Source organism: Cibotium barometz, chromosome 44, assembly GCF_041138505.1.
Source record: "Cibotium barometz isolate CiBa-2024 chromosome 44, ASM4113850v1, whole genome shotgun sequence".
Classification (NCBI taxonomy): Eukaryota; Viridiplantae; Streptophyta; class Polypodiopsida; order Cyatheales; family Cibotiaceae; genus Cibotium; species Cibotium barometz.
Window position 1 is genome coordinate 39,106,305 of NC_141089.1, and position 14,635 is coordinate 39,120,939.

Below are 14,635 nucleotides of genomic sequence, written 5' to 3' on the forward strand. Positions count from 1 at the left end.
TTTTCAAACTATAAAAGAGAAGACGGTTGAAAATCGTATCCTAAAGATCCCCGAGGTTGGAAGGCCATTTGTTTTCGCTTGTGATACAAGTGGGGATAAAAAGGATGCGTGCTTTCTCAAGATGGGAGAGTGCTTGGAGTGCTCACATATTGGTCTCAAAAATTCAACCTTCCACTCATGATCTCTAGTTAGCCGTAGTAGTACATGTCCTTAAACATTGGAGACAATTCCTACTTGGCATGAAGTTTGAGTTACGTACCAATTACATAACCACCACTAAACAATCGATCAAGGAAGTGGATGCAATTTCTATGTGAATATGATTTTAATATCACATACGTTGAAGGGAAAGAGAACAAAAGTGGGTGACCCTAAGAGACTGCCATGACATTCCTCATTTAGGCCATGTTGGGTATAATAATCTTTATACCAAATTCAAAAATCTTTCTTTTGACCGGATTTGAAAAAGTATGTCATTTAGTATATCGAAGGGTGCTTACATTATGAGAGAGTAAAGGCACAATAGAAGATCATGCTTTAGAGAGTTAGAGCCATTAGAAATCCTTTGGAGAGTAAAGGCACAATAGAAGATCATGCTTTGGAGAGTTAGAGCCATTAGAAATCCCTCATAGGGAGTGGGAGTCTATTTATATGGACTTTGTCACAAAAGCTCCTACTTCTAGAGGAGGTTATGACACTATCTATGTGGTAGTTGATGGCCACATGAAGATGGCTCATTTCTTTTCTATGAAGAAGATAGACAGAGCACTAGAGGTTGCAAAACTCTTTGTAAATGAGATGTTTAGGCTTCATGGAATGCCTTAGAACATTATTTCTGATAGAGATGGGATGTTTACCTCATAATTTTAGAGTTTAGAATGTATTTGCACATCTAGGAGCTTACGTGGAAACTTTTTAAAATAATAAGAATTCACATTTTGTTCCCAAGAGATATTTTTGCCTTCTGCTATCTTGAGGGTTGCTCTTGAGTAGTTAGAGATAGAATTAGAAGAAAGTATGTATGAGAGGGTTATAGTTAGTTTAGAGTAAAAACTTTATGCAGAGTTGACTATGAGAGCTGATTCATTTGTTTGTATGCCCAAACCTACCCTCCAAGCTAGCACACATGTCATTTACAACTCATTATTTGCCTAGCTGATTTTCAAGTAAATTTTGGGACCGAAGACTAAGTGTTCTAGTTTAAAGACTTCAAAAGAGAAAATCATGTAGAAGGTTACAGAAGCTGTGTTGAGGGAATTTTTCCAACTCCTCGCGCCGTTTGGGAGATACTGGCACAGGGCCACTTTCCTAGTGTTAAAAAAATACATGTAGATTTTACACAAGCCTCTCGAAAGTGGAATAGTAGACACTCATGCAAGAGCACCCGGCTGATATTGACCATATGTATGATTTTCAATAAAGAAGATCAAAGAAGCCTATTTTGGGTAGAATTTGAGTTCACTCATGCAGATCATCGAGATTAAGCTCTCTTGGGCTTTCTTAATCATAAATTAAAGTATGAGTAGCCAAATTTTCAAATATTTCTATGATTTCGTATAATTTGATCAAACCTCTATAGAGGGGAGACTTATGCGAGTACAAGACCGGCCTTCCTAATAATATTGGCCGTGCGCATGCTTTTCAAAAAAGAAGATCAAAGAAGTCTATTTTGGGTAGAATTCGAGTTCACTCATGTTGATCATGGAGATTGACCTCTCTAGGGATTTCTTAATTATAGATTAGAGTGTGATTTACTTTTACGAGTTCATGTAATTTGATCAAACTTTTGTGCACGGGAGACTTATGCAAGTGTGAGTGCAAGTGAGAAAGGAGGTTCGAGCTCCACCATAGAGCACAATTTCCATCAAACTATACTCATATCCTAATCAAATATTCATGGTGATTCTCTATTAAATGGTGTATTTTATTTAAGATACTATTATTAAATCTCTATTTTTGGTAATTTTTATGAATTCAAGTTATTTGATCATGATGATGAAGTGAAGAGGCCCTGTTGGATGTGAAAACTTTATACCTCAATTCGTTCAAGGCAGATGCATACAACATCACACCTGCTACTTGAACTTTTCGAGGTCATTGTGTAACTCTTTCTTGGCCTTCTTCCAATCGTCCTTGTCAATGTATGGTGGCTTTCCTTTGCTTGGCTACTATTGCTTTGAGAGGCTCCTGCATATATGACGTGATGGCTCATTACCTCTCCTATCATATCCGTAATCCATTTTGGATTGAAACTCACCTAGTTTTATAAGATCTAGGAGCTTGTTGTTTGCAATTTCTCTTGATGATGTAATTTTTCTTGTATTGGGTTTGGTCCCAATCATTTATAAGAATGTCTTTAGACAAGAGTTGGCTCATCCATGATACAATCTTAGAACCCATCACATTCTTGATGATGCTCCCAACAAGGGCACATTTGTACAAGTGGCTACCTGCGCCTAATCTAGATGGGCTAAGGTTAGTGATTAGGGTGTAAGGAGTGAGGGGGTATGAGGTATATTTGGGGTGGCATCTGTAGATCTATCACCAAGTAAAGTACTAGAAACTCTACCACCATTTTATGCATGTTCTACATCTTAGTGACATTATGGTGACTCATGGTCTGTGCATAGTCACCATAATATCACCATAACACCACAATAACAATCTCACCATAATGTCACTATAACAGTCTCACCACAACACCACTATAATGGTCACCATAACATCACCATAATGGTCAACATAACATCACTATAACGATCACTATAAGGGTCACCATAAGGGTCAACATAACATCACTATAACGATCACTATAACGATCACTATAAGGGTCACCATAGCGTTATGACGGTCGATGGAGGGAGCTTCAAACATTCACAAAAACTAATTCTTTTTGGTGTTTGCATCCTATCAACTTATTTGCAATCCAACAATGTGCAACTCTGGCTGGCTTGTACTACCAATGCCACTTCTAAAAAAGTATTGTCATCTTACTAACGGATATATATGGATGATCCTTCTCGTCATACACCTGGGCATTATCATCAGTAAGAAAAGGTTTCATTTACGCAAAGCTGACTATGACAATTTGTGCTAAGACTTTGATGAGTTTTATCGGGTTAAGGCCAACAACATTTATTCTTTTTGCATCCACATGATGTAAATGGAAAATCATTCAACCTATTGAAGGGTGCATATCAACTGCAGAGCAATATATACCTCCATTTTAGGTTGGTTTAGTCTTATAAGATCCATTTTTACATTAGAATAATATAATTTGTGTTATTTGTATTGTTTTCTTTTGTGAAACTCAATTCTAGTTTTATTTAAATACTTTACAATGGTGCCCCCAATAAGATTCACTCCTTCCTCTCAACTTATCAAATAAGGCTTGTGTGTTATTGCTATAAACATAATGATCTCCATTACATCTCCATTCACCAGATTTTGAAAAAGACTAAAAGTTAGCTTCAAGCTCATAAATAATATAAAAAACTAAAAGCTAGCTTCAAGCTGCTAAATAATATAAAAAACTTAAAAGTAATTAAATGACATTGAAATGTCTTACAAAAAGTAGGCTTCAAAAAACGGCCTCTTTCGTAGCTACCAAGATGCAAGGTTCCATTCCTTCAAGGTAGATACATACAGCATCACACTACTAACTTGTTGAGGTTATTGTGTAACTCTTTCTTGGCCTTCTTCCAATCATCCTTGTCAAGATAGGGTGGCTTTCCTTTGCTTGGCTACTATTTCTTTGATAGGCTCTTGCATATATGACTTATGATGGCTTATTACCTCTCCTATCATTTATGTAATGCTATTTTGGATTGAATCTCGCCTGGTTTTATAAGATCTAGGAGTTTGTTGATTGTAGTTGCTCTCAATGATGTAATTTTTCTTGTATTAGTTTTGTGCCAGTCATTTAAGAATGTCTTTACAAAACTATAGAGACAAGAGTTGGCTCATCCATGATACAATCTTAGAACCCATCACGTTCTTCGTGATGCTCCCAACAAAGGCACATTTGTACAAGTAGCTAGGTGCGGCTAATCTAGATGGGCTAAGGGGAGTGATTAGGGTGAAAGGAGTGAGGGGGTGTGAGGTATATTTGGGCAGGCAGGTGTAGATCTACCCCCAAGTGAAGTACTAGCAACTCTACCACCATTTTGTGCATGCTCTACATCTTAGTGAGACGACGTTATGTGGTGACTCATGGTCCTTGCCTAGTCATCTTAGTGACGTTATGGTGACTCATGGTCCCTGCCTAATCATCAGCATAGTCACCATAATATCACCATAACACCACAATAATACTCACCATAATGTCACTATAACGGTCTCACTATAACACCACTATAGAGCGATCACCATAACATCACCATAATGGTCACCATGACATCACTGTAATGATCACTATAAAGGTCACCAATAACGTCACTATGATGGTCACCATATTTCTCCTATTATGTCCAATAGCCCAAAGTATATATCATGCAATAGCCCAAAGCATATATTATGCATTAGCTTTATATATGCAATGACTATATAAGCTAATTCATATATCATGCATTAGCTATATATGTGCAATAACCTATACATGAGGTCAATGCATGCATAGACCTTATGCATACACTAAGCATAAGGTCGTATGTACGAGTCAAAATAATGCATAGAGTCCAAATCACACATCATGTTGCTTTAGTACTAAAATGAAAAAAAAAAGAAAACTTGAGGGATTTATATACAAGAAAGGAATAAGTTACATAGAAACACTTCTCAAAACTACGGGTGCAGAAGTAACCTGCAAACACCACCATGAAACCAAAAAAATTCCACACTCGTTTTATGAAAATATACTAAAAGTGTAAAATTTTAATAAAATAGAGGAAATACTTACATATAACGAGAAATGCTAAGAATGTAGCAATGCCAAGAGTGAGTAGTAGTAGGCACCTACAAACACCACCATCACCTAATAAAAAAATTGGACACACTTCAACAAGAAAAAACATCACTTAGTTGGCAAGGTGTGGAAGGAGTGGAGGGTCGTTGCTAAGATGAAAGGGGGAAGAGGGAGAGAAAGAGACTAGTGCTTCCAAAAGCATTTTCACCCAAGATAAATTTAGGCACACTTCAATAAGGAAAAACATAGATAAGGTAAAAGAAAAAAAAAAGTAGGGAAATCACTTTCTTGGTTTTAAGGGAGGAGAGAGAGAGAGAGAGAGAGAGAGAGAGAGAGAGAGAGAGAGAGAGAGAGAGAGAGAGGCGGTTCTAAAACATTTCCAAATGAAAACTTTTAGGTCTTGGATTTATTTTATCCCATAGAAGCCTCAGTTTTAGGTCTCACATTGTGTAACAACTTTCAATTCAAGTTTAAATGTTTGCCATAAAACCCTTGATTTTCCCTCGACAAAAAAAAGTACTCAACTATTCAAACTTAGACGATCCATAGTGTGAACTTGAGTATATGAGCTAGGGCGCCATAACTCTAGTAAACCAAAGTGGTTGTCATTGAGCCTATAAACTAGTGGGGCGGCATATCAACCATAATCTCACCAACCATGATAGTATGGCATAAGTGTAGAGGTGTCATCGTGGCATGTCATCCATATATGTTGGTTGAGCTCGATATCTTAACACTCCTCCTCGAGCTCAACTCCATACATTACACTTCAAGTAAGTGCGGAGATGTCATCATGGCATGTCATCCATACATGTACTAGTTAAGCTCGTACTCCCTCTTGAGCTCAACTTCATACCCTACAGTCCAAGTAAGCTTCTAAACTTGCAAAGCTTCTCTATACTTAATGCCTTCATGAAGATGTCACCCACCTGATCCTCTATGCTGATATAAACCAAATCTACATCACTTACTAGAACCTTCTTCCTCACAAAATCATAAAGCACCTCAATGTGCTTCATCCTAGCATGTGTCACGGTTTGTCCGTCCATCCTTTTGTGGTTAATTGGGGATGCCTAATTACCACTATGTACGTAGCATGGTACTTGGGTGATTCCGAATATTCCATGTGTAGGACATATGGAATTAGGGATAGATGGAGCTAAGTGTTGGATTTATTACTTATGTGTTGTCGTGGACTTTTAGCATGTGTTGCTAACTTGTAGTGTGTTTGAATGGACAACCATGTAGGTTGGTGAGATTGACAGGCTTTGTGCTCGTAAGCCAAAATGGCTGGGACGTGATGGCGGTGATATGGTGCGAGCTATTACTGGGATGGTTCTCATTTTGGTATTTTTTGTCGTAGTATCTACTACGAGATTTTGTATTGTTATTAGCCGTCCCATTTTGATGTATTCGAGCGTGGATCGATTGAGTTGTCCACTTTTGTTATATTGGCTGTGGACTTGTTTATTTGCACGTGAATTAGCCCTTGGGGTTCTTTTTGTAATTCTCCTTTAGTGGTTAGATAGGAATACTTTACCTAAGCTTGTGTTAAAAGCAACCCCCATTTTTGTAAAGGGCAAGCCCATGCATAAGCGTGCATCTATTTTTGGCTTATGGGCTATTTTTATTAATAAAGCATAAATACTCAAGAGGTGGAAGGAAGCTGACACTTCTTGAGGGGGGAATACACTTCTTGAGGGGGGAATAGATTGCACCCAATGATTCTCTCTTGTGTTTTCATGCTATGCTATGCTTTTATGATTATTTATTAATTTTTCAGTTATGGTAATATGATTGAAGTGATGAACCAGATGGTATTTGGTTGGATGGTGTGTCTCCCCATGATCCGAGTGGTTTCAACACGATACATGGGGTTAGTAGCTAGCTATACATTTCTCATATTGACATAGCAAATGAAAACTTTCATGTCCATAGGCTTACCCATATCTACAAGATAGATACCTCACATGTTGCCATATCATCAACAGTGTAGCCTTTGTACTTGCATTGAAACCATCGGCTACTTCTTGCCACTCTTCAACTAATAGCAATGCATGCTACTTCTTGCCACTCTATAGTTAATAATAGCACTCCTAAACGATAACATAAAGCCGCTAGTAGATATCCTATTTGAGACACTACTAGCCCAATCCGCATATGTGTACCCATGTATGTGTATTTATACTCCAGTCTCAAAGTAAAGTTCATAATGTATTATGGACTTTATGTACCTAAGTATCCTCCTAGTAATATTTAAATGTGGCTTTCTCGGAGCCTACATAAACAAACTCACTAATGAATAGCTTATATCTAGCCGCCCTAGTCCAATGATAGTCATGTAAATCACAAGATACTACCCTCTCTTGTCTGACCATGCTCTAGGTGCGTGCTTCGACCCATACAATACTTTGCGTAACTTGCAAACAAAATCTAGGTGTGCACGATCCTCATATCCTGGTGGTTCCACCATGTAAACTTTCTCTTGTAAGTCACCATGTAAAAATGCACTCTTTATATCCATTTGATATAAAGACCATCCTAGCTGTTGTCATAGTAATGATTCACGATTGCTATCCTAGCAACAGGGCTGAATGCCTCCTGATAGTTAATGTCATATGTCTATGCATATCCCTTTAAACCAATCTCCCTATAACATGCCAATGGAAGAATCTGAAATATGCTTCACTTTATTAACCCACTTACATCCAATAGCCTTCTTTTCTTTAGACAAAGGCACCAAATCCCATGTCTCATTAGCATCTATGCTATCATCTCTTCATCCATGGCATCTTTCCAATGCCTGTGTGTAAGTGCCTCCTCAAAACATGTGAGCTCTACCTCTTGTATGGCTTTGACCAAGTTTGCATGATGATGTGTTGTATACTTATCTTAACCTGTCTACTAGATATCTGATTCTAGTAGAGCCACTAGATATTTGACTCTAGTAGAGCCATGTAAACTTGGATCACGGCCACAAAGGAGTGACCTATTAAACCATTAGACATTATAAAAGGCTGATCCAACTTTTCTTTTTCTTTACATGACACATGTAAAACTAGTTGAAATTTCAACACCTATAGTACCACCACATGACACATCTACCTCAATTGGCATGAACAAGGTCTCACAATAGACCCATTGCCAGAGGAATCTCTCAATCCACTAAGGCATTCCTCTGAGTCTTTGTTTCAACCTCTATAGAATCCTTCATTGTATACTAGCTACTCATCACATTAAACACATCTCTCCTCACTCACATCTCATGCATAGTGGGATTATAGCATTTATAGCCTTTATGCCCAACGAAAAAACCAATGAATATACACCTTATCTAGTACATGTACATAAGCAGTGCACCCAAACATTTTCAAGCATGCCAAATTTGTTTTTTTTCAACTAAATTTTTGTTCAAGTGTCATGTTATTAATAGCTACAGTGGGCATTCTGCACATGATGTAAATTGTAGTTGCTACTACTTTGGCCCAAAAATAATAAGGTATACATATTTTTCCTTTCAATAACCCCATTTTATTGAGGGTTATACCTGCATGTGAGCTGCCTCTTTATCCCATGCTCTCTCAAATAGTTACTAAATTTATTAGAAAAAAATTATTCCCCATAATGTGACCTTAGGCATTTTATATGCATGCCTTGCCTTTCTCTATCATAGCTCTAATGCTCTAAAAGTGAGTAAACACTTCATTTTTCTCCTTCTTGAAATACATCACATCCTTAACTAGTGTCGATGAAAGATAAATAATAATGGTATCCCCTGATTGATGTTGTCTTTGTTAGTCCCCAAACATTAGAATGCACCACATCCAAAGGTCTTGGTTTGTCCAAATCTCTCGATTCTTTGAACCACACACCATGGCTAGTCATGTGTTTAGATGCATGAAAATCAACACACCATACATCACCTTAATTTGATGTATTTGCAGTCATGGAACTAAGCATCGTTGCTTCATAAATAGCCACTCATTTCTATATCTTCAATTTGTTACTTAAAGATGCACACTTTCCTTCTTGTAAATTTTCACTTTTATATCAGTCTGTTTTTTATAATAGTCCTTTACTATGCATGCCCTAGTTTTCTACAATAATAGATGTCTATGTTATTTTCATGCTAGTTTCTTTGCCATTCACCTTGGCCTCTTTGGTTCCCTCTACCTTTAGAGTGGTCTCTTCTACCTACTTGTTGCAAAATGGAAATTTGCTATCCTTTTCCATTATTCTTGTTTCCATATTGGCTTGCACCTCGGCCTCTAGATGAAGATTTGCCTCTGCCTCTACTTGTATCTAAATAGAAGGCCTACTCTTCCATATAATGGGAGGATATTTTACTCTCGACATTTATCTCCTTATAAAAGGGTTATAAGGAAAAAAAACTTAAGAACTTTTTTTCGAGTTTTGATAAATGCTTGAAACCAGTCATAATATTTTCCAAGCCCATTCAAAGTGATTGACACTAAGTCATTGCTCCCTTCGCACCCTTACACAGCGCTTGTTTTAATTATATTTTCCTAGCCTAGGTACTTGTGTTATATAGCTTAACCAAGGTATCCTACGCATCTTTAGGTGTCATTGTATCCTATATATAAGTAATCATAGAATTAAACACACTAATAGAGAGACGATACATAACCTTATTGGTCCTCTCATGCCATATCTTAAAGGCACGTACCTATTGTGGAGTGGGATCCCTGTCAGGAGGCTCTCATCACTTGTAATGAACTCCCAATATCCTTTTTCCATGAGGAATTTTATCATCTTGAACTTCTATGCTTGGAAGTTATTCTTATCTAACTTTCCACTCGTAATTTAGGATAGGGTGTTATATGTTATTACATATAGTAACCCTTGCCTACACCAAATATGGTATTTTATAGGCCAAACAGAACTTGTAATAACTTCTGCACTCATCACAATAATCCTGTAATCTCCAATAATCTATTCGATATATACATATACAAGGCTATACTATAAACTTGTTATGCAACCACTTTATGTGAACTAATTATATTAAGATACATTTAGTATACACGCCCAAATCTCAATATCTCTGTTGGCACTTCAAATCAATTACTATACATAACACTCTATTCAAAACATGCACAAAAATAGTGCAGAGTCAAAAACTCACTATTGACACTTCTGCATGGTGTCTATGAAAAACCTTGTAGGGCAAAAATAGAGTCCAAAATGACTCTAGATGCCCAAAATAATGTTAGCAACCTTGAATACAATATACACTACACTTTTGCTTCACTAAAGAGGGGCTCCCAAGATATGATAGTGCTCTCTTCTGCTTTCCTTAACTGGTAGCTACCTGCATAAATTTGCTTTTGAATCAAAGGGAAAGAGATAAAGTTACCCTTACTTGTGTACCGCTTCCTTTGCTTGTCTCTTGAACTCATTACACAAACTAAAACTCTAATAGGGGAGGGGTGAGCTTGAGCTCCTTGCAAGTAAACTTCTTTAATACAAGTTGCTCCTTGAAGCAAATAGATCTCTAAAGATAAAGGTACTGATGAAGATATGCCTCCAAGCAATTGTGAAAAGTGAAAGATCCAAACAACATTTTCAATGAGGTAGAGATATCTGAAAGGATGTCGATAGAGTTGCACTTGAGAATAACAATTATCAAACAAAAGAGGACGATAAAGAGCGAGGTTTCAATCCAATATTAAAAGATGTTAGAGAGTTGGAATTTGACTTATTTGAAGCCATGTATCTAACATAGAACGAGTAATTAGTTGGTGGATTGGGTCCTTCATAAATATGATGCATCCTATTTTTGTGTATCTTTCTCTATTAGTTGGTGGATTGGGATAAATGTTACACCAGCAACATTTATTATTGTTTATTTGTCTCTATTTGTATCTCTATATTTTATATTACTCTATTTGTATAAATGCATCTCTATTTGTATATTACTCTATTTGTATCTTTCTATATCTTGTGGGCACCAATAATAGTATAAACGTATCTCTATTTTTATATTACTCTATTTGTATCTTTTTAAATGTTGTTGGGCACCAAAAATAGTACATTTTAAATAGAGAACGTAAGCTTTGCTCTTCAAGGTCTTTCTAGATTATTATGGCTGCTAAAGAAAAGCGATGAGAGCATTAATTAATATAGAGTGTGTGCATGTGCTTTGCTCTTCAAGGTCTTCATGGACTACTATAGTTGCCAAAGAATAGAGATGAAAGCATTAAATTATATAGAGAAAGCAACAATCAATGAATCTATTATATAAAATTAGTTTTGCTTTGCTCTTCAAGGTTCATGGACTACTATAGCTGCCAAAGAATAGAGATGAAAGCATTAAATAATATAAATCACTCCATAGTCAAATGTTTTTATTTTGCTATCTATGCACTCCCTACATGAAAGTGACATCATCCATGTGGCCATAATGCACCATACTTATGACACTAAAATTAAGAAGTAAACAAAAGAGTATAATTAGATTAGTATCATTTAAACATATTTCTTAGTTCAAATGATTAATGCACCTTGGTACTACAACCCAATCCCATCTTGTTGCAAATTCCCACTCCTACTCATTTATTGTCTCTCCTTCTATCATTGCGTATGGAAGGATATCTCGAAGCCAAGCAAGTGGCATATCCTTGGGTAGAAGTGCAAACTCAAAAGGGCATGGTAGATGCCTTTGTCTCCTCCTAAAATCTCTTTTAGCATATGATCTTTCTATCTACACCTCTTTGTACCTCTATCAGTTTACTTCAGTGTTTCACCTAAGTGTGAAAATTATTGATCTTCTCTTACGAGTGATACCATTCCCTTCGGGCACCTCACCAACTATTCGTTCATCACCCTTGTGCCAAATGAGTGGCATGTGAGGATTTATTTGAGAAAAATGATGAAATATAAACTAATGATTCTTGCACTAACCATATGCACTGTTAGATATCCGTAACGCCACTACGGGCGTTACCACGAGAGGGGACGGCCTCTGGCTCACCACCCAGCCATAGAGGAAGAATAAGGATTGCCCCTCATCCCCCAGGCTATATAGCGTGTGGCCTGCCGTCCACACTAGCCTGGCCGCCCATGACTCCGCATGGGCGTCCTCTCCCACTGAACCCCGGACATGGCCATCCGGTCTGCCGTCGGTCGTCACAGGCATTACAGCCATAACTCCCAGCTTCTCTCTGCCTCATTAACAGGCAAAAATTCTTTTCGAAACATTGTTTCAAATTCCGTCCAAGTGGCAGGGCGAGTTGTCAAACTCATCCACCACTTGTACGCTTTGCCGGTTAATGAGAGGCTAGCCTCTACGGGCTGTATACGGCTAGGCTGCTATCGCAGCGCGTGCAAATCTGACCACTTCACTAGAAACATATTGACTGAGTCCTTGTTTCTCTCCTTTTCCTCACCACCAAAACTAGGCGGCTTTAAGTCTTTTAACAATGACGAAGCTGTCGCTAACGAACGGCCCCGCAGGCGCATCGGCCTGTACTCCTGCAACCACTAGCGAGGCTACGCTCACCCGTGCTGTAGGAGCTCGGCTACCTCGAGGAGTCGGAGTACTAGCCGAGGCGACTGTCAGTGCATCTAACCGTGTGGAGATGCTCTGTAGCATCGTTACTAAATCAGCTTGGACTTTACCCATAGTGTTCAATTTGGCATTAAGATATTTAAACAGTCCACTAGAGAGCTCCGTCTCTATCAGGACATCAGCAGGGTCCAATAGGTCATAGTCGTCGTTCGTCATAATCCAAGAGGTCCTCCTCGGTCCCCTCGGCGACGTCAGTATTCACGTCCTCTGGCTCATCGGCCAGAAAGGGGTCATCAGCCAATGCGGCCGCCGCTGCGAGCTCGCTAGGTCCTAAGACGGGGTCAATAGACGAGGAGGGCGCTGGCGGATCACGAGTGATCGATAAGCGCGCTCCGGACCGAACAACGGTCGAACAACGGTCGGGCGTATACGGCCTGACAATTCGGTCGGGGTCAAACCCGTGAGACCGAGGACAAGAGACTGGAAAAACCTAGAGAAGTAGAAGGCGGTGGGGACACACTACGCCTAGCAGACATTTTTAATTCTTGCAAAAAATAATGCGAGAACTCGGAAATTACTAAAAAAAACGCTAATAAAAATGAGCAGTGGGTGGTGGAGAGAGAATAATAGTCACCCCCCTTTACGGTCGCCTGTCGAATTGTTGTGCGTTTTGCGGGCCTCTACAAGGATGCTTTCGGGATGCTCCGATCCACGAGAAAAATGCCTGCAACTCATAACAAAAAATTAAATGATCAAGAGGTGCCTTGCCGGGATTATTTCTTGCGGGGATTATTCTCCCCTCCAGCCGAGAGAGAGGGTTTCCTTGAATTTTCTGATTTTTAATTTCATAGAAATGAATAATGAAAATTAATTTTAAAAAAATAAATATCTTTTTTTGGTCTCTGGCCGCTGGTGGGTTGGTTGGCGTTTGCTGGCCGTTGTGGCCCTTGGCCGCCCCCGCCGTTGTGGCTAGCCGGCGCCGCCGCCTGCTGGCCGCCCATGGCTGGCCTGGCTAGCTGGCCGCCGCCGTCGCTGGCCGGCCTGGCTAGCTGGCCGCTTGGCTGGCCTCCTAGGCCTGGCTGGCCTGGGCGCCGCCGTGGGCCTGGCCTGCGTGGGTGCAAGTAGCCCCCCAACGCCGACGCGTTTCTTCGCTCACGCAAGGCGCCCCCAGTTGAACGTATACGAACTTCTTCACTCACGCAAGTCGGCGCTATAGCAGGGCTCTGCGCTGGTTTTTGATTCTCCACGCAGAGTTGTCAGTGTTTCAGCTACTAGTCGGCATTGGGCTTATTCGCTTCAGAAAGGAAAGGCCCCCCCTTGCACAACAGCGCCAAGCCCCCCCTTTGCACAACAGCATTACGAGAGGTAGGGGGCTGCTGTTCGCCCCCCCACACATAGCATTAACGTATCTCGTGGGACTGGCCGGGCTGGTTTTCGCCCCCCCCATCCCACACAGAGTTAACGATTTCAGTTTATTTCGTGTGGTTAGTCTGCGCCCCCCCACCTCGACACACAGGTTTCAAATCCTTTGAAAGCCTTTCAACGCAGAGTTTTTTGCAACATTCGTAGCCATTCAACGCAGAAAACAAACAAAAACAAACAAAATTTTTGCTTACCTGCGATGCTGCTTCCTGTGTGTGACGGGGAGAGAGAGTGAGAGAGAGAGAGAAAGAGTTCTTCCCTTCAAAAAATCTTGGCCCCCCTCCCTCCACACATTCCCTTGTGGAGATAAGGGTGAGAAGATTGTGGATGAAAACCATCGAGTGGGCTCCGGTCCCCCGTTCGCGCGGACTCTCACGATCCCCTCGAACCACGCTCTGATACCAGTGTTAGATATCCGTAACGCCACTACGAGCGTTACCACGAGAGGGGACGGCCTCTGGCTCACCACCCAGCCATAGAGGAAGAATAAGGATTGCCCCTCATCCCCCAGGCTATATAGTGTGTGGCCTGCCGTCCACACTAGCCTGGCCGCCCATGACTCCGCATGGGCGTCCTCTCCCACTGAACCCCAGACATGGCCATCCGGTCCGTCGGTCACAGGCATTACAGCCTACGTGACATGCACCCTTTGACTCACGAACTCCTTCAAGGTCTTCATAATTCTAAAAACATCATTGACTATGAAAAATACCTATAATTGCAACCTTGTTTACTACATGTACAAGGAGATGTATGTAGATGTTAAGAATACTCATGGG